Here is a 25368-nt window from a genome sequence, read left to right on the forward strand (position 1 = left end):
AACACAGAAGTGTCAACTAAAAAGTTAAGAACATAGCATATGGACAATTATTTCAAAGAAATATATTAAGTCAGTAAGATTAGATACAATTTTAAAGATGAATAAGACTCTGTTTTGGCAATGATGCAGAGAAATGTATATGACATATATCATACATTGTTGGTAGAAATATTTTTCAGCTTAACATTTAAAACATTAAAGAGTTGTGTGGGTTTTACCCCAGCAGTTGAATCCTAGAGAAAAATCTGCACTTAGGCAGTTAGAAATAATGCGTATAAGGAAGATTATTGTAGCACTGTTTGTAACAAGGAAAAAGTTGTAAAATTTTATCAAAAGAACAAGTATTTTATTTTTTTATTTTTGTTTAAAAAAAATTTTTTTTAATGTTTATTTATTTTTGAGACAGAGAGAGACAGAGCATGAACAGGGGAGGGGCAAAGAGAGGGAGACACAGAATCCGAAATGGGCTCCAGGCTCTGAGCTGTCAGCACAGAGCCCGACGCGGGGCTCGAACCCACAGACCGTGAGATCATGACCTGAGTGAAGTCGGACGCTTAACCGACTGAGCCACCCAGGCGCCCCGAAAGAACAAGTATTTTAAAGGTATTCTGTACCTACACAGGCAAATGCCTTGTGGTCATAAAATTTAAGTACTTTGCAATCATTGGAAAAGGTACACCTATTGATTGGTACTGACATGAAGAGTTTTTTCAGTGTATGTTGAACGAATAAAAGCAAGATACCAAAAAGAATGGACACCATGTTCTCATTTGCTTAAATATTGCAGCCGCATTGATTTGCAAATAGAGAATAAAAACAGCAAGAACCACACTAAGCAGGAAACAGGAGTTATCCCTGATGTGCATTTAAAATTTTTTTTTTCAACGTTTATTTATTTTTGGGACAGAGAGAGACAGAGCATGAACGGGGGAGGGGCAGAGAGAGAGGGAGACACAGAATCGGAAACAGGCTCCAGGCTCTGAGCCATCAGCCCAGAGCCGGACGCGGGGCTCCAACTCCCGGACTGCGAGATCGTGACCTGGCTGAAGTCGGACGCTTAACCGACTGCGCCACCTAGGCGCCCCCCTGATGTGCATTTAGAAAGGAGAAAAAGGAAGATTAAAATTTTCACATACTATTTGACTTTTTACAACTAGAATGTGCCTTTTGCGACTCATAAAATAATCTATGGTTTCTAACTCTAAATGGTACAGTTTATAGATTTAATAGTGCCATGTAATTGATTTCATCTGGCTTTATGATGAGGAACCAATATTTTAACATCAGTGACGTAGCTGAGATGTTTTACTAACCTCCCTCAGTCATTGTTTATGTGAAAAACTAATTTGACTGGTCAATTATGTGATTTGTTTTTCAAATAGAATGGTTGTTTTATGGATTTGTATTCCTCAAAAATCAGTTAGATGATTCAAATAAGCAATATGTATAGTTTCTCTATCTTCACGTTGCTACAGGTGTTTCAAAAATTTTAATTCTAAGTATAAACAGTGCTTCTGAATATTACCACAGTTAGTTGGATGGGATTTTAAAAAAAACATAATGAAATTGCCCTTTAATATAAGATCAAACAGTTATTTAGTGAAATAATCAAACCATATGTATTTAGCTTTTACTTATATCTTACAGAATATTTGCATTAAGCCTATCATAACATGTGTTTCATAAGATAATCACTGGCATTAATCACCCAGAAGAAAGCATTGTGCCAGAAATATTGTAGACACTGAATAAATATTTCCCAACTTCTTCATTTTTATTGACCATCAACAGGACACTGCCTTTTGACATCCTTTGTATTCATGAAAAATCTACTTCATTAAAGAAAGAAAAAGTGTAATGTTCAAAATAATAAAAATAAAAGCCTCTGCCTGTGTTCAGATATAGGAACATAAAAATGATGCCTTGGACAATTTATTCTGGCCTCATTTAACCACATCTCTCATAACTATGACTTGGAGCTCGATAAGCACTAACTAAGCAGTACGCCAGGACTTAATACCATCGGTGCCTTGTATTTCTTTTCTGCTCATGATTCTCAATTTTTCATGACTTTTCATTGTTACCAGTAAAGGTAAAAATCCTTGGCATATAAAGAAAAAACCCTAAAACTATGCCCATCCTACTCCACATCCCTCAAATGATAAAAGATTAACTGGGATGAACATATTCAGAATTTTGCTGTCAGAAAATCTGGAAAGAAGTTTTTGCTTTTGTTTTGAAGTCCAGCATGCATGTGTATCTGTGTCATTTAAAAAATATTATTTAATCTTGAATTTCCTTCTAAGTCCTCATCTAGCCCTGCCCCACTGATTTCAGATGTGTTTTTCTTTCTTCTTGAAATCCATCTCCAGGGACGCTTGGGTGGCTCAGTTGGTTGAGCATCTGACTTCGGCTCCGGTCATGATCTCCCATGATCTCACAGTTCGAGCCCCACGTCGGGCTATGTGCTGACAGCTCAGAGCCTGGAGCCTGCTCCGGATTCTGTGTCTCCTTCTCTGTCTCTGCCCCGCCCCTGCCCCCGCTCTGTCTCTCTCCCTGTCTGTCTCTCTCTCTCAAAAGTAAAAATAAACATAAAAAAGATTTTTTTTACACTTTATTTATTTTTGATAGACAGAGACAGAGCACAAGTGGGGAAGGGGCAGAGAGAGAGGCAGACACAGAATCCGCAGCAGGCTCCAGGCTCCGAGCTGTCAGCACAGAGCTCCACGCGGGGCTCAAACTCACAAACCACGAGATCTTGACCTGAGCTGAAGTCGGACGCTTAACCGACTAAGCCACTCAGGCGCCCCTAAAAAAATTTTTTTAAATAAAGAAATCCATCTCCTTGATCCATCTCAGCATACCTCACCCTACCCAGGATATTCTTCATCTTACCCTTTGCTGGCTGACTCCAATTCATTCAAGACATAGCTGCTGACACTGTCTCTGCCAGGAAGACTTGCCTAATAGCAACTTCTTGGGTTAGATGTCCTTTCTTTGTGCTCCATATGAGCATCATGAACACAGATCTATTCTTGCAAGTATTTATTTATTTGTTAACCACTTATTTATGTGCCTCTCTCCTCACTAAACATCAGCTGATTTGTTGAATGAATGAATGAATGCATGAATGAGTGAATAAATGAGTGGAAGAACATTTATTTCAACTTTTTGCCTATTTCAAGTCCTTAGAATCATTTCTCAAATCTTTATATGCATTGATATATACTGTTCATATGATACAGTGCAAGCTAGTGAACTAAAGAACCAAACAGAATAAATTATGTTCTAGTAGAAGGCTATTAATTTATCTTTTTGAAAATACCATTGATGAGACCAAAATCGCCAAAAGGAAGAGTGGCACTGAACAATGCTCACCACCAAGCAGTCTTTATTTAATTGGTATTTAAGGCATTTTCAAAGGATGCTTGGTCAAAGAGATGTATAGTAGCCTTATGCTGAGCACTATTTAATTATTTCAGTCCTCATCTGTCACATTAGCACTCTCCTGTCTCATTTTCGGTGCCCCCAAAGCAATGCAGTTGATGGATTATGGAAAATAAATCTAGTGTGGAAATACTGATAATTTGCTCAAGGTCAAAAAAAAAAACAGGCAACAGTAATTTGCAACTACTAAATTGCTAGATGTAGTGCTTTGGCTTGCTGTTCTGTAACGGGAGGGGGACTTGACAAGAGTCAAGACTCCTTAGAGAAATATGCAAATCAAAAATTTGCCACCTTTCTAAATCCTTTTAATCCATCAGTTAATCTCAACAATGACCTACTTTTCAGAACATTGAATATGCTTGGCTACCTAATCACATTATCTCACTTCTCTTCTGCAAACTTTGAAGTGGGAATGATATATGTATAAATGAAAACATTGATAAAGCACAGCTGTCTGTCATATTTCCAATCTTCTCAGAAAAACAAGTGATTTATAGCGTGATGAGATCAAATCTTCCTCCATGGCATGCTAATGGCTGTATTTTAAAACACAGTTAGCGGAACTCATGCAAGAGCCCAGACTGATGACATTAACGTCAAATCTTTGAACAAATCTAGTTAATGTGAAAGCAGAAAAGAAAGATGATCTCATTTTCGAAACAACAATAAAAATGATGCTGTTTAGTAAGGAATTGAGACCATGAGAGTTTGGTGTTATATCTTTGAGCTTGCCTTTTATTAGCCAACTTTCCACTGTAAAATACATTAAAAATTCATTTATGGAGAATGTAGCTCAGAACTGTTATAAAGAGGGTGCTTTGCTGAGAAAGAATCATGACATAGTTAGCCTGCTCTTGCCTTTACATCCAGAAGCATTTACTGAAAACCTATTAAGTCCCTACTACTGTGCAAGGGGCTATGAAGAAACTACAGAGATAAGGAAGAACATGTCTTGCCTGTAAGTGTTGGTAGGTGGGGAATCCAAGATATATAAACACAACTCGTTAATATATATGTATGTTAATATAAACATACACATCTTATTAAAAAAGATTATCTTATGGTGAATGTCTTAGTTCAAGTTCTTTAGAAGCAGAAGCTAATACACACATTTTTAATCAAATAAAACTTATTGAGGATCTCTTTTAGAAGAAAGAAGGTGATTGGGGCACCTGGGTGGCCCAGTTGGTTAAGCTTCCAACTTGGGCTCAGGTCATGATCTCACAGTTTGTGAGTTTGAGCCCTGCATCTGGCTCTGTGCTGACAGCTTGGAGCCTGGAGCTTGCTTCAAATTCTGTCTCTCTTTCTCTCTCTCTCTCTCTCTCTCTCTCTCTCTCTGCCTCTCCCCCACTCGCACTCTGTCTCTCTCTCTCTCTCTCTCTCAAAAATACATAAACATTAAAAAAAAAGAAGAAGAAGAGAGAAGGTGATGGAAGCAGGATAGAACAGAGGAAAAGAAAACAAGTATATAGTTTTAGATAGAGACTAGTTTCAGTCTGATCACATGGGCACGTTTTGGAAGAAGAGGACACTGTAGAATGTTTCCCACTTTGAGGGAGGACTTTTGTATCCCATGCCAGTCAGTCATGGGCCAAGGTCTGCCTCTGGATATGTAGGGGGTGGGGCAGCAGTGCCTCCTGGGTAAAATAACTCCCATTTGTCTAAAGGCAAATAAATCTTTAGTAGAGTGGACAGCTGTGAGTTGTCATCAGTCAACACATTAGCAGAGAAAAGGTGTACTGGCTGTCAGGGCAGGATCGTGGTGGGCCACCAACATAGTATCATAGTATTTAAGTATTGTTAATTTTATATCATAGTTTTTAAGTTCCGGAATATCAAGGAGAAACATCATTTAAGTATATTTCATCTTCTTTATGAGGAACAGGTTAGTCTTATTTCAGTTTTACACACATAGTTGTATCATGTTAGGTGGAATTATGACCTCACTATTGTCTTTACTTGGAGATTAAGCATGTTCCTGGATAACATTAGGATTTGAATTGATAGATTTGGTAAATTAGATTGCCCTCCCCAACGTTGGTGGGCATCACTCAATCTGTCAAACGCATGAATAGAACAAAAGAAAAAGGAGGAATGCACTCCTTTTTTCCCTTGTCTCATTGCTTGAATTGAAACACCTCATCTTCTTCTCCTGCTCTCAAACTAAGATTATACCGTTATCCACTCTGGTTCTTAGCCTTTGGACTCAGACTGAATTATACCACTGGCTTTCCTGGGTCTTTGGCTTGCAGATGCACACCATGGGACTACTCAGCCTCCAGAAACCTGTGAGCTAATTTCCTATTTTCTTATTTAATAATTAAAATAATAATAATTATTATTATATTATAAATATATATTTAATATATAAAATTATATATTTAATATTTTAAATATATTTATATATTATATATAATTAGATTTTAAATATATATTTAAAACATTAAATATACATTTAAATATTTATATTAAATATAAATTTAAAACATTAAATATGTATATATGTAAATATTTTAAATACATATTATGTAAATAATATAGTAAATATTATATAATTAATTATGTAAATTAATTATTATTATTATCATTATCATTATTATATTCTACTTGCTTATTTCTCTGAGGAACTCTGGCTAATACATCTGTGAATATTACCTTACATAGCAAAAGGGAGTTTGTAGCTGTGATTAAATCAGTGGTCTTAAAAGAGGAAAATTATCCTGGATTATGCAGATGGGTACTGTGCAATACAAGGATTCTTACAAGATGAAAGAGGAAGTCAGAAGAGTGAGAATCAGAAAAGGAAATATGATGATGAAAACAGATATCACAGTAATTCTTCATTTTGCAGATGTGGGGGTCATTAAGCAAAAAAATGCAAGCAGTCTCTGGAAGCTAACAAGAACAAGTCTCTAGAAGCTAAATAACAAGAAAATGGATTCTTCCTTATAGCTTCTGGAAGGAACATAGCCCTATGTCACCCTATTGACTTTAGCCCAATCAGAGCCATTCCCAACTTTTGACCTCTAGATGGTAAAAAAAAAAATAAATTTTTGCTGTTTTAGGGCCCCAGAATTTGGGGATTTGGTACAGAAATAAGCATTTTGTGATTTCTACAGTAGAAGGAATCTGATGTAATCCACCTGCCAACATATGGCTGCCTGGTTTCCTTAAAGCATGTTACCCTATTTAAGACCCAGCTTTAGTCTTTGTTCCTGTGAGATCAGACATCCAGCTGCAGCAATCATTAGAACAGCCTTGGTTGCAAGGAACCCAAGCTGTTGAGTCAATGCATAGCCTCTATTTTTTACCATCATGGTTATAAAATTCATGAACCCATTTTGCTAGCACTGAGATGTCTGAGGACAGAAGCTTACTGGCCTAAACTAGTTGATTATTCTCTCCACTTGGCGATTTAGTGCCTCTTCTAAATTTCCACGCAGTGATTTATTGCCTCTTGTACAATGGCAATCACCAATGATGCTTACACTTTGTGTCCATTCCCATAAATTTATACACTTGTCTCTTCCTCAAACCTCCTTCTCCCCAAACGTTTAGCCTCACTTATTAGAGGCCCTTGACCAATCAGCTAAGTCATTCATTACTGCTCATGATTGTAGGCATGCTCTCTGAAAAATCCACTTCTACTCCACATAAAGTGGATGGCCAGATGTACTTCCCAATAGTCTCACAATGGGTAGGTTTTTCCTGTATTCTAGGACCATCCCTGACTGGAGCTTTGTTTCAAGAATAACCAATTTCTATCTTGTACCCATAACTCAGGTTGGCCCACTCATGAACTCAGTTTGGGACTTTTCCTCCTCTGTCAACTAGTCATAGTTCATGAAGCCATGGTTATGAGCAGAGGGAGTGGCATCATGCAATAGTTGGTGACATGAATTTCTGGGCCACCTCTTTGTGTATATACACTACTATAATTTCTGGCATGCTGAGTTCCAACCACTGCTGTACAATATCCATCTTATGATAAATTGCTGATCAGCCTACCTTGCCTGACAGCTTGATAGGTCTCATAATAATCAGAAGGTAAGGGTTACTTGATTTCCCACAGTCAGGCACTCGGCTTCTACTCAGGCCCTGCAGCATGTCATGAGCTATTTTTCAAATGATATATAAGTTCTTTGCTGCAGATGGCATGGCCTAGTTCCATAATGTTAGATTTCTGTGCTGTGATTCTCCTACTGGTCTTGCCAGGGGCTCTATTTGGCATCTTTCTCCACCATAGATACCCCTAGTACCATGGTACTGCCAGGTCATATGCCTCAAGTGGCATGGCTGCTGAAATTTATTATACCAGCCCTTTTTGCTCTGACCTGAATTGGAATAAACAGTCTTACATATAATCCAATAATTGTATCAGAGCAGTAGTTACGCGTTTGAAATATGTTATCTACCAATGGAAATCAGTATCAATGGGCCAAAGTTTTAGGAGAAACAGAATATTAGCATAATTGCAAAATATCTTTCCCAAGATGTTTATCAATTACAAAGAGAAATATAGTAACTTTATAGTGGAAAACTGAGTAGACACCACTCTCACGAAATGATCAAGATTAATATACTAGCATTAAGACATACTGAAATCTTGGACTCTCTGACATCATGCACTGAGAAGGACATAACTCTTCCGTGGTGTGATTGCCAAAAAAGTGTACAACCTCAATCTGATGATGAGAAAATATCGGAGCAATCCAAATATTTTACAAAATAACTGACCAGTGCTCATCCAAAATGTTAATGTCATAAAAGATGAGGAAAAATACAAATAAAATATAAATATAAATAAAAGATATAAATATAAAAATATAAATATAAATATAAAAATCACAAATTAGAAGAGACAATGGAGAATGATAACTAAATGCAGTATGAGATCCTGAAAAGGATCCTGGAAGAGTAAAAGAAACATTGGGGGAAAAAACTGGTGCAATTCAAGGAAGGTTCAAGTTTAATTAATAATATTCTACCAATGTTAATTTCCTGGCTTTGATAATTGCACAGTGGTTGTGTCCATTATAATCAGAGGAATAAGACTATGAGGTACATGTGAATTCTCGGTAGTACTTTTGTAACTTTTGTAAGTTTTGTTGTAAATCTAAAAATATTTCAAAACAAAAGGTACAAAAACATATATGAAACAAATTAACTGGATTAAATACTCCATTTTTTTTAATTTAAATCCAAGTTAGTTAACATATAGTGTAATAATGAGTTCATGAGTAGAACTTAGTGATTCATCACTTACATATAACACCCAGTGGTCATCCCAACAAGTGCCCTCCTTAATGCCCATCATCCACTTACCCCATCCCCCCACCCAACACTCCGCCAGCAACCTTCAGTTTGTTCTCTCGTATTTAAGAGTCTCTATGTTTTGTCTCCCTCTCTTTTTTTATCTTATTTTTGCTTCCCTTCCCCTATGTTCATCTGTTTTGTTTCTTAAATTCCATATATGAGTGAAATAATATATTTGTCTTTCTCTGATTTATTTCACTTAGCATAATACACTCTAATTCTATCCATGTTGTTGCAAATGGTAAGATTTAATTCCTTTTGATCACCGTAAATACTCCATTTTTTCATCCAAATTGGATAAAAAGCAAACCCAACTACATGCTGTTTGCTAGAAACACATTTTAAATATCACATGTAAATAGGTTGAAATTGAGCACCATAAGCACAAGAAAGCTAGTGTAGCTAAACTAATATCGGACAAAAAATATGATAAGAAGAGATATTTCATAACAATGAAAGGGTCACTTCATCAAGAAGTTACAAAAATCCTAAATGTGGATGTCTTAATAAAAGAGCTGCAAAATATATGAAGCAAAAATTGAGAGAAATAACAGAAGAGTTAAAAAAAAATCCAGCTATAATTGGAGATTTTAATAACTCTAAGTAATATTTAGGAAAAAAGTGGATCAGTATATCAGTGAAAATACAACCTTATTTTTAAAAATTGCCCTAAATGACATTTTTAGAATACAATGCTCAACAACTGAAGGCAGTGAAGTAGGATAAAAATCTTAAAATAGGGAAAGTCTTAAGAGACTGACCATGCAGATCTTTTACATTTAGATAAAGACTTTGTATTTAACTCAAAAGGCAATGAGAAGATATTAAAGAATTTTATCAGGGATGTGAATGATACAAGTGAATTCTAGATTGACTGTTTACCAAAATCCAGTCCAAATAGCATCATGTGAGTGTTAAGCAACACATTTAAATGGGTTTGGGTCATGAAGAAGAAGATTCTAAAATCAAAATAAGAAAGTAGATTATCAATACCAGATCATTTTTAACATGTAAAAGTAAAACTTTACTTTTTAAAAAATTAAAGAAGGAGATTTTTGATAATTCTTAGGTCCATTAGGCCAACTACGAATGAGTAATAAGGAAAGATTCTTTTTTTAATTTTTTTAAAAGTGTACTTATTATTATTAAGAGACAGAGCATGAACAGGGGAGGGGCAGAGAGAAAGGGAGACACAGAATCTGAAGCAGGCTCCAGGCTCTGAGCTGTCAGCACAGAGCCCAACCAGGGGCTCAAACTCACAGACTGCAAGATCATGACCTGAACCGAAGTCAGACACTCAACAGACTGAGCCACCCAGGCGCCCCAATAAGGAAAGATTCTATCTTAGCGCCACCGCCAAAACACACATACACAAGAATGTGCTGTACACACACACACACACACACACACACACACACACACACACACACACACAGTTGAGAGCAGGAAGAACATGTCCTGGCTCAGAATCCTCCAAGATATTCTTGTAGGATGAATAAAGTTTCCCACCTTTGTTGATCTCCCTAGACCACAAACCCCACACTTCAGTCTCTTTATGATTTTGCAAAGTTTTACTCACTGCTATAGTAAGGGAATGTACAGATAATGGTTTTTATTCATTAAATGTGCTTTGAGATTAATCTTTTTAAGTACTGGATATTTCTAGGCCACTAGTCAGATGGATAACCTTGCAGGTCTCCATGTAACCTAGAGGCACATGTTTAGACCAAGTACAGTTCATTAGAAAAGAAGGGCTGAACACAGAGATTTAACAATGGCAGGTTAAAGTGAATTTTCTGATCCTTTTGGCCTCATAAATTTAAGGGCAGACTTAGCTCACACAAAACACTGCTTCTTCCCTGTAATTTCCTTTGCCTTTATTTGGGTCTCACAGTTTCGTGGGGCTACCCAGAAGGATCCATTTCTCGTCTTACCCCATGCCTGAAATAATCTCTTAACCTTTAGATTTCCAGTCCAAAGAAACTGACAAAGCAAAATCCAACCTGACTTGAAATGTAAATGTTGACCCAATTTTCTCTTTCATGTTGCTCCCTCAGTACTGATTTGTGTGAAATGGGAACAGATGGCAATGTGTTACTTGTGGGGAAAAAAAATCTTTACTTCTGAAACGCTCCCCTTCACTCAATGACATATTGCCATCAATAAATGTTTCATTTGCTTCATTTAATTACTCTGGCCCAGTATCTTTTGGCCACACAAGTCTAATAAAAACTCAAATAGATTATATTATTCTGGAAAGAAAGTGGAAAAATAATGATAATATAAGCCATTTGATAGAGAAATACTAGAGACTAAAAGCTTTGTGTCTTGGACTGAAGGGCAGTTGAAGAGATGGTCTCAGGGGCAAATTTCAAAATAAGCTGTGGAATTAATAACATACAACTCTGTATGTTCAGCAGCCAACACAAAGCAGGCTTGAAGCAAAGTCAGGACTGGAGTACACAAGAGAGCCTCAGTAGACCGAAGGTGTGCCAATGTTGGCTGACCCACACGGACCCCAGAGCGGGTTATTATGTGTATAAAATAGTTTACGGAGAAATAAGCCTAACATTTCAAATTCTCAAATAGAACTGAAAAAAAAATGTTGAATTGAAAAATACAAGAGTTCTTTTGGAATCAGAGGGGAGTTCCTATGGGGATGGACTAAAGGGAACAGTCAGCTGCTTCTATTTAAAACTCCCTTGCGTGTGTGTGCTTTCCCTTGAGGAAGGGCATGCAGAAATGTTTTAAATCCTCCAGTTTGCCAGTAGTCACATCAGGGTAGGAACTGGTTCTCTTCCTTTTATCTCCCTTTCCTTACCTTCCCTTTCTCCCCTCCTTCCTTCCTTCCTTCCTTCCTTCCTTCCTTCCTTCCTTCCTTCATACTTTTGAGGCTTACAAATTACTCCCTTGAACTTCCTTGACTGGAGGCAGCACACTGAAAAGCAGTATCTCTCCTTGTACTACTGGACATAATTGACATAAGTCCCAAATGACTTATACATTAGTGTCAGTCTGGATAATGGTAGAAACCATCTCTCCAGATGGTTCAAATGAAGGGAGTTGACACAAAGGACTACTCTTAGAATTCTCAAAGTAGAATTTCCTGATCATGGTCCCAAGCTTCAATTTCTAGAACTGTTTTGTGGCTGTATAATGAGCTGAAATTGTGGCAGGGCAATTGTAGCAATCAGATCATCATCAACCCAATAGTCTCCTGCAATCAATTTGGATACTCTTCCTAACATGGTCTGCTGATCATATTTAGGCTGCTAAGGAAGCTCTGGATGAATTATGACAAAAGACACTGGTGGCATAAAGGACAGGGTGATATTTGGGCTATCAGAACACCTAGACTTGGGTCCTCTACCTTCAGCAGATACTGAACCTTAGGAAAGTCATTTAAGTTTCTCTGGGCCTCAGCTTCCTTATTTATAAGGTAGTGATAGCAATAGTTCTCCAAAACATAGTATTGTTATTATTTGTCACATAGAACTAGAATGAAGGTATTGATCTTAATCTAGTGTTTGGAAGACAGACTACCTGGTATTTTTGAATCCTTACTTCAGCACTTAGAAACTATTTATTTGAGAGAGAGAGGGAGAGAGAGAGAGAGAGAGAGAGAGAGAGAGAAAGAAAGAATCCCAAGCAGGGTCCTCATTGTTAGCATGGAGTCCAATGCGGGGCTTGAATTTACGAACCAAGAGATCATGACCTGAGGCAAAACCAAACGCCAGATGCTTAACCAACTAAGCCACACATTATGAGTTACACATTATGCAACTCTCAGTGGCCTTGTCCATAAATGGAAAGTATTGTGTGACTTAGATAATACAAGTGTTTTAAAACAGTGACCAGCACATACTTCATTTATAGAAATTTCATATATAAAAAATGATTCTTGCAACTATATAGACATGCATGTTTAGATTCCCATTTTCAACTCTGTCCAAAACTTTAAATTGGTTTGTTTAAAAAATTCATATTTACAACTTCTTACAAATTCTTCTTACAACTTACAAATTCAAGTTTACAAACTTCTTTTGCAAAATGCTTAGAGAATCTCCAAAATTTTACACCTGGGAGCTGAAATTCCGAGGGATAGGTGCCGGCTCTGGTTGTATGCATTTAGTTCAGCGGGTCTGGACGTGAGTGCCGCGCCTGTGTGTGTTGTATCTGTGTTCTTCAATCTCCAGACTTCATGGCTAACGAATTCTCTCCTACAGTTTTCATCTTTTCTTTTGTTCCCAGACTCTGAGAGAACTTTCAAATTTTGTTTTTCCTCCATATCATTGATTTGATAATTTTGACAATTTGATTCTATGGTTTATTGTTTCTAGTGCCTGTTTGAATGCTGCTGCTTTAAAATGTCCATATGAGGTGCCAGGTGGCTCAGTCAGTTAAGTGACCGACTCTTGGTTTAGGCTCAGGTCATGATCTCACAGTCATAGGATCGAGCCCAATGTTCAACTCCTACTTGAAGAATGGAGCCTGCTTGAGATTCTCTCTCCCTCTCTCTCTGCCCCTCCCCTGATCGTGCTCTCTCTCTTCCTCTGTCAAAATAAATAAATAAACATTTGTTTTTAAATAAAAAAAAAATATATCCTTATAACATTTCCTTACCTTACAAAATTTTAAGTTTCTTTTTACTAGAATCTGTCAGTTTTTTCAACTAGCCCCTTTTTTTTTTAATTTTTATTTTTTTTATTTTTTTTTCAACGTTTATTTATTTTTGGGACAGAGAGAGACAGAGCATGAACGGGGTAGGGGCAGAGAGAGAGGGAGACACAGAATCGGAAACAGGCTCCAGGCTCTGAACCATCAGCCCAGAGCCTGACGCGGGGCTCGAACTCACGGACCGCGAGATCGTGACCTGGCTGAAGTCGGACACTTAACCGACTGCGCCACCCAGGCGCCCCAACTAGCCCCTTTTTTAAATTGACTCCTTTTCTATTATTTCACTTTAACTCTTTTATTATAATCCATCATCTTAGCATTTTATTGAAACCATATGGCAATTTTTTTCAAGTCTGCCAAGAGCTCAGACTCTGGAGTCAGGTTCCCTGAGTTTGAACCCTGGCTTTGCCATTTACAAAGCCATATGAGCATGTTACTACTGTTTTGTCTGTTCTTCATCTGTAAAATGGGAATAATCTTATCATTACTCATGTGAATTATAAAAGGGAATATGCATTAAATATTTAAAACTCTGCTGAGGGGCGCCTGGGTGGCTCAGTCGGTTGAGCCTCCGACTTCGGCTCAGGTCATGATCTCACGGTCTATGAGTTCAACCCCGCGTCAGGCTCTGTGCTGACAGCTCAGAGCCTGGAGCCTGCTTCAGATTCTGTGTCTCCCTCTCTCTCTCTGCTCCTCCCCCCTTCATGCTCTGTCTCTCTCTGTCTCAAAAATAAACATTAAAATAAATAAATAAATAAATAAATAAATAAATAAATAAATAAACCTCTGTTGAATAACAGGTCTCAGAGAGTAACTAGCATTTTTCAAATGGCTCTTTTCCCCATAGCAAATATCTATAGCTGTATCTTCTATATTTATATCATATCTATATCAACACATGTACACACAATACACACGTTTATGTCTATCCATATATGTGCATGTGCATATGTATCTTCTTCTGTATTATTCAGTGTTATATTTTTAGTCTTTTTTGTGTTTCAGATTTTCATTTTTTTCTATATACTCCTCCTTAAAAGAAGCCTATCCGGGTCAGTGTTTGCCTATAAATAGGGTAGGAACATTCTCCCTGTTTGCCCTCTCGAGCCACCTGCCATTGTGAGAATGGGCCTCTACACCATGACATGGATGCTGCTTGATGTCTCCACCCACCCGATACTGTCTGGTATTTCAGTCTTTGATGTGGGGTATATTTGTTGGTGTCACTGTTGGATTAACTTACTAGGAAGAATAGTATTTATCCCCAGCTAATAGATACGATCTCCTACACCAATAAGGATAAATTAAAAATCTGGGATGCCTGGGTGGCTCAGTCAGTTACGCGTCCGACTTTGGCTCAGGTCATGATCTCCGGTTTGTGAGTTCAAGCCCCACGTCAGGCTCTGTGCTGACAGCTCAGAGCCTGGAGCCTGCTTTGGATTCTGTGTATCCCTCTCTTTCTGCCCCTCTCCCATTCATACTCTGTCTCTCTCTCTAAAAAAATAAACATCAAAAAAATTTTTTTAAAGAATAAATTAAAAATCTAAACCTGTCACCTGAAAGAGTACATTGCTATGAGCATCTCTTGTTCAGCTCATTTCTACTGCTGCTTCCCCACCCCCACCTTTTCTGATTTACGGCTTAATACAGCTTATCTATTTATTTTTTATTCTTTTTTAAAGTTTTTTAATGTTTATTTTAGAGAGAGAGGGAGAAACAGAGACAGAGAGAGCACAAGCAGGGAGGGGCATAGAGAGAGGGAGACATAGAATCTGAAGCAGGCTCCAGGCTCTGAGCTGTCAGCACAGAGCCTGATGAGGGGCTCAAACCCACCAGCTATGAGATCATGACCTGAACTGAAGTCGGACACTAACCCACGGGGCCACCCTGGCGCCGAAATACGGCTTTTTACAGACAAACTGTCTTCTGGTATTAGCGACGTTGACTACTGGTTTCTAGAGATACTTTTCAAGATACTACATGGTTTTAGACATTTCTTCTAGGTCTGTGGATACAAAACTTAAAAATAAAGACAGTTCTTGGATCCTAGGTGTTGACAATTTTTAAAAAGGTTTTTATGGAAGTAAAACACACACAATGTAAAATTTATCATCTTAGCCATTTTTAAGTGTACAGTTCAGTGATATTAAGTACATTCACACTGTCATACAACCATCACCACCTTCTGTTGCTGTAACTCTTTTCATTTAAGACTAACTCTGTCCTCATTAAACAATGTCCCATCCCCCAGCCCCCAGCCCCTGGTGACTACCATTCTATTTTTTGTCTTTATGGTTTTGACTAGTCTGAGTACCTCCTACAAATGGAATCATATGGTATGTTTTTCTGTGACTGGCTTATTTCACTTAGCATAATGTCCTCAAGGTTCGTTCATGTTGTAGCATATTGTGGAATCTCCTTCCTTTTTAAGGCTGAACAGCATACCATTTGCTTATCTGTTAAAAAGCATACATTTTGCTTATCTGTTAATTCACTGATGGACATGTGGGTTGCTTCCCTGTTTTAGCTCTTATGAATAATGGTGCTATAAACATGGGTGTCCAAATATCTCTTCAAGATCCGACTTTCAGTTCATTTGGATATACACCCAGAAGTGGAACGATTAGCTTATATGTCAATTTTTAAAAAAATTTTCTTGAGGAACACAATTAAATTCTACAGAACATGCAAGGGTATCTGAAAACATAACAATTTTATGCTAATAAATTCAATACCAAAGTGAAATGGGCAAAGTTTTTAAGACACAAACACCAAAATTCATCCAAGAAAAGGATAGCCTGAATATTCCTGTATCTATTAAAGAAATTGAATGTGTAGTTAAAATGTTTCTGAAAGACACTGTAAGGAAACTGCAGATAGATATCCTTCATGAAAATATAGGCTGCATATTTATAAAATATGCAAGTCAAATCCCTATATATGTTTATGTAGTTTTGAATAAGGGATAGAAGAAAGAGTAGAACCATATTGTTAACTTTGGCTAACCCAGGGACGTTAAGGATGGTGAAGAACTCATTGAGTTTTTTCTTTTTTTTACCTCTGTGTTTTACAAGTACACATTAATTTTTTTAATTTAAAAACGGAACTTAAAAAAAAACCCTCAAGGGATTCCATTTCATCATTTATGGCAAGAGGAAAATTTGAATTGAGCACATCTATTTAATGCCTATTACGTTTAAGCCCCCACGGATGGTGATGAGGACACAATAATGAATAAATAAAACTGTATCAGTCTCAATGATCCTTAACAAAATAGAATGAGATGAACAGTAAGGAATAAAGTTCATGTCTGAATGACAGTTATAATTAGTATGCATGATCACTGAGAGCATGAACCTCCTCCCTCAGTTTGACAATACCTAACACAGTGTCTGGCAAATAGTCGATATTATTTAATCAGTTTTTCGTGAATGAATGAATAAATAATGTGTGTGGTATAGTGGGGCAAGAGAAAGTGGACAATTCTACCTGCAGAATGGGAAAGGAAAGAAGGGATGCATGCGTACAGGAGATGATTTAGTTAGCCTTTCTGAGTTGTAGGGAACGCCACACAAAGTAAGATGCATATGGAAAGCTGGGAATCACACGGCATGATTTACGGAATGCAAGCTACTCAGCACAATTGCTGTGCCTAGTAAACAAAGATGGCTGGCTTCGGCAACAAGGCAGGAAAAGGGATAAGGAATAGCCTCATTTACCAAGATAAAACATTTACATTGGAGTTAAGAAGATCAGAAAAAAACACAGAAGTAAGGCTCTCAGAGGCAAAAGAGTATTTCTTTCTCTGACTGAATATATATATGTATCTATGTATACATGGGGACCATGACTGTTGGTCACCCTCTCTACGAAACAGTGAAACGGGAGTCAGGAAGTAGGTTCTCTATCAACAAATATATGCGAAGATAGCTAGGGTGTGAGAGAATGAAGAGAATTTGTAATTACTATATTCATTTTGTGAATCTCCTGAGTCTTCAGGAGGTGGCACCCAAAACTCAAACTCAAAGGGAATTGCTTACATTCTTACCCTGTTGTCTGGTCATGAAAGCAGCAACACATCGACTTCTTCACAAAACAATGTCATGGCTGCCTCTATCCCTCAGGTTTTTATGATAAATGGCCTCAACCCTTTCACTGAACTGGAAATTGTTTCCTACAAAATATGAATGCTCATGAGTAAGGCTGAATACACAGATAGTAGTATTCAAAATTCATTTTTATTTATGTTATAAAATTTCATCTAATTCTAAATGCAGACATTTTTGGAGACTGATAACCGAAGTATGTAATTTAGGGATAAATTCTTTTGACTTTAGAACTTCTAATTGAGACACTGGAACATTAGGAAATCTTGTTGAATTATTTTTCTCTTTTCATTTCAAAGTAAATTGTTGACTCAACAGCTCCTTATCCTTTCTATCTGTTTACAGGTATTAAGATTCAAGAGTGTGGGGGCTCTTCCCTGACCTCAAATTCCTGAAACAAGTATGAATCTGAGTCTATAAATACAACTGTCTGAGTAACAAAATTTGGTTATTTTCTATAATTCAACTTAATATCTTACATAGAGCCCCCATTATACTGACCTTAACCTTTAAAACTTTTAGGATTTCTACCTTGTGGTCATACTACAGCTTTTGTTCCAGGATATTACCCAGGCATGGTATTTGGAAGGGTACAGAATGCAGGTGGGGGAGAGGGAAGCAATCTGCTTCTCAGTGATCTGTCCACATTGATTTTCACTGGAATATCCATTATCCCCATCTGCCTGGTTCCCTTCAGATCCAGGGATTCTCTGCTGTTCTGAGCCATGATTCTGGCATGGGACTTTTTTTCTTTTCTTTCTTTTTTTTTTTTTTCCAGACTGCATATGGGGCCATCTGCCTTATGTGCCCCACAGCTATTTCTTTCTTGGGTCTTGTGGCCTTCCCAGCAGCACTGTGGTGCACAGTTTTCCTCTGCTTTGGGGATACATAGACCTCTCTCTATTTAGCTTGCCATTTCTCCTCCACCCCAACTCAGAGGTCTTTTTATAAGGATATACAGTAAGGGATTGTTTTTTGTGTGCTAGTTTATTTCGAGATAATCTGTCTATCCCTTCAAATTCCTCCTTCCAAATGTTTAGACATTTTACAAACCAAAACCCAGAAAGACTTGTGGGGAGTTATAGGAAAAGAAAAAGATAGTATCTCCAAATGTTTACCCACCATGTTTTCATAGATATCATAGCCATCCTTTCTGTTAGGCAACAGTAAAAGTGGCAAACACAGACCTTGTCATCCATATATATCACTTTGTTAGGGGAGGGAAAAATCGTATCATGTACCTATAGATTCAAACTCGGTTCTATTTAACCAATGTTTATTGAACATTTGCTGTTTGTAAAGTGCTGGGCATAACGCAAAGTTGAAGAGAAACAAGATTCCTGTCCTAGAGGAATTTGCAGTCTAGTGAAGAAGAAAAACTAGAACATAAATAACAGTAATGCAAAACCTAAAATGATTAATCTGCCCACATGAGTCATAAACAAAGAGCTTTGGGAGCCCTGAGAAGGCGATTAATTTTAATCAGGGGATGGGAGAAAACTTCAGACCTAGCGCTGACTCACAGCCTACCAGTAAACAGAGCGTTAACAACTCTCTGGGCATTTCCTCAGCTCTCCGGCCTTTTGGGGTAGAGCGCTGCAGAGAATAGCTCACGGCTTCTTCAATCCCCGGACAAGAGCATGTGCGTGCCTTGGAGGGTCCAGAACTTAAAGTTAGTTTTCGCCCCCCCTCCCCCCCGGCTGAGGAACTCTTCCCATACATCCTTGCTACCTCACTGTTAGAGGCCCCTCTCTGCCACTACCTACTTTTCTAAAGCTTCTGCCTTCAGATCCGTCCTTCTCCTGTCTGCTTGACTTTGGTTGTTGGTGGTGGTGGTCATAGCACTGGTGGCATTTCCTTGTTTCTCTCTGTCTTGTTTAATGTTTCCTTTAGCTCTCTTTTTTTCCTCTTTGGAGACTGATTCCAAATTCTGAACCTCTTTGCACTTGGCATTTTCTGGCTAGCTAAATAAACTTCGTTCGTTGGCTTCAAAGAATCAGAAGCTTTAGGAAAATGAAATGGTCAATAAAGCAGAAGAAGAAAATGGGATTTCTTTTTCTTAAAAAAACCGCTAAACCCTTAAAAGCATATTACTAAGTGTGAAAAGCCAATCTGGAAAAGTTACCTAGAGTATGATTCCAACAATATGACAAAACTGGAAAATCCAAAACTATGGAGACAGTAAAAAGATCATGAATAAGCAGAGTACAAAAGGTTTTTTAGAGCAGTGAAGCGGCCATAATTATGCATATTTGTCGTTACACTTTCGTCAAACTCCATAGAACGTACGACACCAAGAATGAAGAGGAATATAAACCATGGACTGTGGGTGTTAATGATGTCACTGTAGGCTCACCATTTGTAACAAATGTACCACTCTGGTGGGTGCTGTTGACAGTGAGGGAGTTTCTGCATGTGTGGTGTGAGAGGATGTACAGGAAAGCTGTGTACTTTGCATTAATTTTTGCTGTGAACCTAAAACTGCCCTAAAAAATAAAGTCTGTTTAAAATTATGTTTAAGTTAGCATGCAGTGTTTCTTCCTATCTCGCCACCCCCCCCCCCCACCAGTTGGGGGCTGTTCTTATGTTCGCTTAACCATAACGGTGCCTTCTGAGTGTCTGTGCTAATCTGTTCGTCAGCTTGGGGGAGTGAAGTTGTCTTTCACTTTAACAGAATATAAGTGGTAGGTAAATCTTTCACTATCCTGGTCCGTGTTTTTTTTTAAAGATTCACTGTATTTTGGCTTCCTGTTATAAGGATTGTGCCTTGATGTATCCTTCAAAGAGAGACAGCCCAGATAAGAAAGGGCAAAAAGAAAGGAAAAAATCAATATGGGGAAATATCATTTCTGATTGCTGTGAAAAATCTCAATGCTCCCTATTTGTTTTATCACTCAAAGAAAAACTCTGATGGTATATAAGACTTATTTAGCACCATACAAACTGTGTGAGGTAGAGACAAGACAGTCTGTCTTGACCAGTCACCATGGTAACTTCTAAAAGCAAAGATTATGTCTGATTAGGTTGCCCTTCTCAGGAAGAATTGACCAGGAAAAGATCTTTTGAAAAGTTTAAAATGAAGGATAGGAAGATACTGGTACTAATTTCACACAGCTGCTCTTCTCCCTGACTCTCCTAATAAGAGTGACTCAGACTATTTTCTGGAACCTTTTCCCACTCCCATAGAGAGCTTCCAACGACATCCTCCCCTTGTTGAAAATGTGCCGCAGCTCGGTTCTTTGTGGTTATTGTCTCCACAGCCTATAATCAGAATTCCAGATATCTTTGTGGTTGCTTGTAAAGAGATTGATGAATGTTCCTAAAGAAAGAAAAAATAATAAAAGAAGTGAAACATAATATGCCCTTAAAACACAGTTGTAAAAGGAAGCAAAACCTCAATCACGCCTGCCTTGCAATGATTTGGGGGACAGGCAGGCAGCACTAAGGTGGAAATGTTGAAGAAGCCAGAAGACTGCATTATGTTAGAATCATTTTTGTGAAAGCTCTTTGTGAAATGCTCTCTGCTGTGAAAAAGATCCTCATAAACAAAATTTTTCCCACCAAGTTTCTTCTAGTTGTACTAGTGTCCATAAAGCACAATGCGCATCAATTATCCTGTTCTTCCTACGTAATCTCCTAAATAACGCAAAACGCGAGAGACTTCACTGGAGGCTGACAAATGTAAAGAGGGACACCAAGTAAGGAAATGATAGTTTTACTCCTGCTTAACAGAGAGGGTAAAATCTTACTGGCCACTACAGTATCCTGCAGTGGTGGGCTTAGAGAGAATTCTCATAAAGTCTGCAAAATGCGTGCAATCCTTCTGACGCTTTGTAAATCTAAAACACGGGGTGGCAAAAATGTTCTTATTCTTCTTATTTACGTTGGCATGGCAAATAATTAAGGAATCACTCAGTCAGCTTGACAAAAGGGAAAAAAATCTTTGCATCTGAGGCAAAAACTAAGAGTCATTCTTTTTTCTCTCTTTATTGAAAGCAAACAGCCTTTTCTCCCTGATTATTCATGAATATTATAACAAATCCTAGAGAGAAATGCGGTAATAGACATCAAAATTAAAAATTCACAACTCTTGCCTCGAGATAGATCTCCACATGTGCAAATGGAAATGTGTGCATTCCAGAGTTCTTACTGAGGCAAAAGAGAACTTATCTAAATGTACTCTGTGGGCAGGAGGTTAAAAAATGATGATGTAGTCATAACAATGTAACACTATTTTGTTTTTAAAAAAGAATGGGCCAATAAGGAATAATCCCCGAAGTATACTTTCAAATGACAGTGGATATGTCCTAAGTGCTTTTTGTCTATTAACGTATTTGGTCCTCACGACGATCCCCTTGAGTAGGTACTCTTAGAATTCCTGTGTTAGAGCTAAGATGAGGAGCACATAAAGGTTAGGTAACCTGCTCAAGGTCACAAGCTAATAAAAGGTAATGTCAGGATTTGATCCTAAATCACCTCACTTCAGAGTTTGTATTATTAAACACTAAGAAATACCATAAAGCAATGTTCAGAATAGTGTATATAATATATAGCTAATGTGTAACAAAGAATACGCACACACACACACACACACACACACACACACACACAATCAATCCTCATTATTCATGGATTTGTTTACTTGCTAAAATTTATTTATAACCTCAAAATCAATATTCACAAAACTTCCTAGGTCAAACAATGTGGCACTGTGCCTTCTTGTTTTTGTTCCTATGTGAGCGGTGAGTAAGTGTCCTTATTACAGTGTGCTTAGTGCCCATTTTTTCTCATTTGTGTGCTTTTTATTGGTGACTTTGCTGTTTAAAATGGCCCAGGCATAGCGCTGAGGTGCTGTCTAGTGTTCCTAAGCACAAGAAGGTTGTGATGTGCCTCAGAGAAAATAAGTGTTAGATAAGCTTTGCTCAGGCATGAGTGATAGCACTGCTGGCTGTTAGATAGATGTTAATGACTGATAAATAAGCTATCTTTAACCAGAAACACATATAAGACAAATTTATATATTGATCGGTTTGTGACAATGTTGTGACCAGAGGCTCACAGGGACTTAACCCTGTAATCCACTGAGGAGTAATAATGATGCGGGAGTTGCTATGTTCACAGAGACTCTTTGGAACATAACTACTATGAATAACAAGAATCAATTATGTACATATGTGTGTGCATATATATGCTTATGTAGGTATCACGCATAAAAAAGTCTTAAGATTATAAAATAAACTGCTGACTGATTTTTTGGGGGGAGGAAGACTAAGTTACCAAATGGAGTTCAGAAATGGGAGAAAACTTTCCTTTCTCCTTATGAAAATTTACATGTGTATCATCTATTGAAATATTTTCATGCAAACATTACAGAGAAAGGAAAAGTTTCCCAAAGTTTTGCATAATCCCACCTTCCTGCAAATGGATTCATAAATCATTTTCTAGGCTTTTGAAATGCAAATATAATACACATAATCATACTCTACTGTATCTTGCTTTTTTAAACTTCCGCTGCTGAACTTCTTTCTAGGTCAAAACATAAAGTAGTACCTGTCCCTCCTTTCCTTCCACATCCCGCCACAAACACAGCCCCCTACTGAGACACAGACATCACAGATTTCTGTCTCTTCAGACTGCCCTCCCACGACTGGCATTTCTGCAAGAGTATAGCAACACATTTTGAAGACAAAATCATTCCTTGACTCTGAAATTTAAAGTAAGAGAATGGAATAGGGTATATAAAAAATGGGGGAGAATCTCCTCTAAAGTTTTGTGAACTTTTAAGCTTTTGTTTTTCATCCCGAGCCAGAGAACTTGTATTATTTTTAATGTCTATTTATTTTTTTAACTAAAAATTTTTTACTTATTTATTTTTGAGAGTGAGAGAGACAGAGTGTGAGTGGGACAGGGTCAAAGAGAGAGGGAGACAGATGATCTGAAGCAGGCTCCAGGCTCGGAGCTGTCAGGACAGAGCCCAATGCGGGGCTCAAACTCATGAACTGTGAGATCACGACTTGAGCTGAAGTCGGACACTTAACCAACTGAGCCACCCAGGAGCCCCCAGAGAATTTTTCTTACAAAAAATTGGAAGAGAAAAATAATTTACTCTGAGTCATTCACATACTAGGTACTGTATGTATATATATTTGATCCCGTACCCTGGAGTTAGATATAATCATTTCCATTTTATGGATAGAGAAAACAGACTTCCGCAGATCAAGCCATTCTTGTCTCTAGAAAGCAAAGAAGAGAGCCATGTTCTATACTCCTTTTCAGGCTAAATGTTTATGGATATTTTTGTGCTATCCCTAGTATTTGACTCTCGAATCTGCAGGTTACCTGGCCACTTATTTATCACTACTGCCAATTTATACAACATTAAATCGCATCTAGTTTCTCCAAGACCACATAAGAGATGTAAAGCGAATTCCAGAACACGAGAATCAGACTGTTGTGCACACGGCTCATTGCATTAGACAATGAAATTTTAACCTTTGGTACATCCACCTTTTCTAATAAAATTACTCTTTTGCAGGAAAATTCTGGTTTTGCTCTTGAAAAGAAAAAATAATAATGATAAACTCCTTAACATACTGACATTCTAGCTTAAAGAAACAGACGTTGAAAAATTATAGATGCTTCAGGTAATGGCTTCTAGGACCATAGGACCAAGTTAAGCTGAATATAAATGAAGTCAAAGAATTATTCTCATGATTGTATTTCAATTAGACCTGCTGGTATCATCAATTTTTAAGTTTGTAGGTAATACCCACTAATTTCCTCTAGAGGGAGAATGAAACAAGAATAGGCGAACAGAGTATTAAAAAGTGGATGTAGAGTGATCTTGAAGATTGCCCCTTAACAGAGAAAAGACATTTTTCCAAAGCTGCCATAAGCAAAACCAGAGTGGGTAGTTTTATTGTGATATATTTTTTAAGTATAGCTGAATCAACCTCTAAAATACAAAGGATCGTGTTTTTAGTTTCCCTTTAATTTTGAATAGAAAGTAACTATGCTCACACACAATTTCACCTACTTCACTCTTTATCAATTGCAACAATATCTATATTCTAAAAGAGATGATGAGCCTGTAAAAACACTTTTTAAAAAAAATGTGCAATTAGTTCTTAGTATTCATGAAATAAATACGATGCTCATTTACTTAAAGACACAAGCGAAACAATCTAAGTAAAGGAAGCATTCTGCAAAGCGAATTAGCCAGTGCTACATAAAATACTGCATAAAATGAAATATCAAGATGATTATCCTTCCTCACCCCACAATCTCCTTAGGATAGTCAATGTTCTGCTAAAAATGATCCAATCTTGTAAAGTTTGGAGATCCGGAGAAAAAGCACTGAAATAAGTGTTTACGTGCATTGTGCAAGGACTGAAATTCAGGTAGCTTCACTGTTATTACAGAATCTCAAGAAATAAACATCAAAGGGAGATGAGATCACTATCTCTAGAAATAAAGGTTTCCACAAGAGAAACAATCGTGGAAGAAAATTATCCTCTTTGCTAACAATATGGTGATCAGCCTTTCCTGCTTTCTCCTGATGATGAGGTGATGTCACCGGTCAGAAGCGCTGGCCTATTTTCTGTTCTGCCTATGGTGGGTTGAATTGGATGAAAATAAACATCTTACATAACAGGCCGGCTGTGCACTTCATCTTTTTTTTTTTTTTTTTTCCCAAGGAGATTTTCCCAGTGTGAATTCTGCATGTACAATTAACATTGGCAAAATTTCAGCTAAAAAATCTGTTAGGTTTATAAGCAGATTGACAATAAAGCCCTTGTATGCTGCCTTCCATTCTCCCCAG

General features: G+C 37.6%; 1 long non-coding RNA gene across 8 annotated transcripts in view; it reads right to left on the bottom strand.

Annotated features, from left to right (window-relative positions):
* The window catches only part of LOC125170412 (uncharacterized), a 437501-nt gene that overhangs the window by 262628 nt on the left and 149505 nt on the right, over positions 1 to 25368 (bottom strand). For 7 of the 8 annotated variants that reach the window (XR_007154024.1, XR_007154019.1, XR_007154023.1 and 4 more), the window contains exon 2: positions 17489 to 17614. The exons of the other annotated variant lie outside the window; for it this stretch is intronic. This is a non-coding gene — a long non-coding RNA (uncharacterized LOC125170412). The remainder of the gene's footprint in view (positions 1 to 17488; positions 17615 to 25368) is intronic. 8 annotated transcript variants of the gene reach the window in all.

Source organism: Prionailurus viverrinus, chromosome B4 (genome assembly GCF_022837055.1).
Source record: "Prionailurus viverrinus isolate Anna chromosome B4, UM_Priviv_1.0, whole genome shotgun sequence".
Lineage (NCBI taxonomy): Eukaryota > Metazoa > Chordata > Mammalia > Carnivora > Felidae > Prionailurus > Prionailurus viverrinus.